The 1,065-nt window shown below is 44.8% G+C and overlaps 1 protein-coding gene across 1 annotated transcript in view; it reads right to left on the bottom strand.

Annotated features, from left to right (window-relative positions):
• The window catches only part of LOC107720793 (coxsackievirus and adenovirus receptor homolog), a 7,581-nt gene that overhangs the window by 3,643 nt on the left and 2,873 nt on the right, over window positions 1-1,065 (bottom strand). The window lies entirely within an intron of this gene.

Genomic DNA, 1,065 nt, shown 5'->3' with positions numbered 1-1,065 from the left:
TTTGCTTATTACACACACAGGGACGCGCAGCAGCACACAAACATTTTAAAGAATGAAAAATTACATTCCGCCATGTAAATAGTGAACCCGCCATGGCGCGAGCGCAACTGGCTTTTAAAGGGGATGGGAGATGAGACTCTGATTGGTTTATTGCATTGTTAAAATAGGGCCCAAAGTCATTAATATTACATAAAAACTCATAGGCCCCTATTTTAACGATCTAAGCACATGGTCTAAAGTGCACGGCGCAGGTGCACTCAGGGTGTGTCCGAATCCACTTTTGCTAGTTTAACGACAGTCGGCGCGCCCGGGCGCATGGTCTAAACTGGTTGTCCCTATTCTCTTAATGAGTAATGGGTGTTTTTTGGGGTAACTTGCAATAAACCAATCAGAGTCTCATCTCCCATCCCCAAAACGCAGCCTAATTTTCATTTTGGGGTGAACTAACCCTTTAAAAGCCTGTTGCGCTCGCGCCATGGCGGGTTCGCTATTTACATGGCGGAATGTAATTTTTCATTTTTAAAAATGTTTGTGTGCTGCTGCGCGTCCCTGTGTGTGTAATAAGAAAAGTGTATGCGCTGTTGTGCACCCGCCTATAGACGCATATTACTAATGCGCTCTTTAAAAAAGAAAAAAAGGCGCATATTACTAACGCGCTCTTTAAATAACAAAGAAAAAATATTGCGCCAGACTTTAGACCAGGTTTGAGTTGATCTATGGCGCAGTCTATTTTCACTTTCTCAAAATAGCAACGCACCAGTAATGCGCCTGAACACACCTCTTTTTTTAGACCAGCACGCCCATGGGCGCACAAATGGGCACAAATGCATTTGCTATTTAAACAACGTGGCACAGGGCGGGAAAATGAGAACTGTCTGTGTCTCATTTAGAAGGCTGCGCCCTCTGGAGGTCAAATCCTCTGGAGGTCGCATCCTCTGTAGGATGCATATACGAAGTGTCCTCAACCTAGAATTAAACGAGACGGCCTTCGTAGCACAGGCGGAAAAGGAAACAGGAAGTATCACGTTGCCAACACATTTAGAGCATCGTTGCGCTCTCACACTA

The sequence above is a fragment of the Sinocyclocheilus rhinocerous genome, unplaced genomic scaffold (genome assembly GCF_001515625.1).
Source record: "Sinocyclocheilus rhinocerous isolate Xijiao unplaced genomic scaffold, SAMN03320098_v1.1 scaffold132, whole genome shotgun sequence".
NCBI lineage: Eukaryota > Metazoa > Chordata > Actinopteri > Cypriniformes > Cyprinidae > Sinocyclocheilus > Sinocyclocheilus rhinocerous.
Note: the sequence above shows the minus strand (reverse complement) of the source record. Positions and strands in the feature narration are given on the sequence as shown.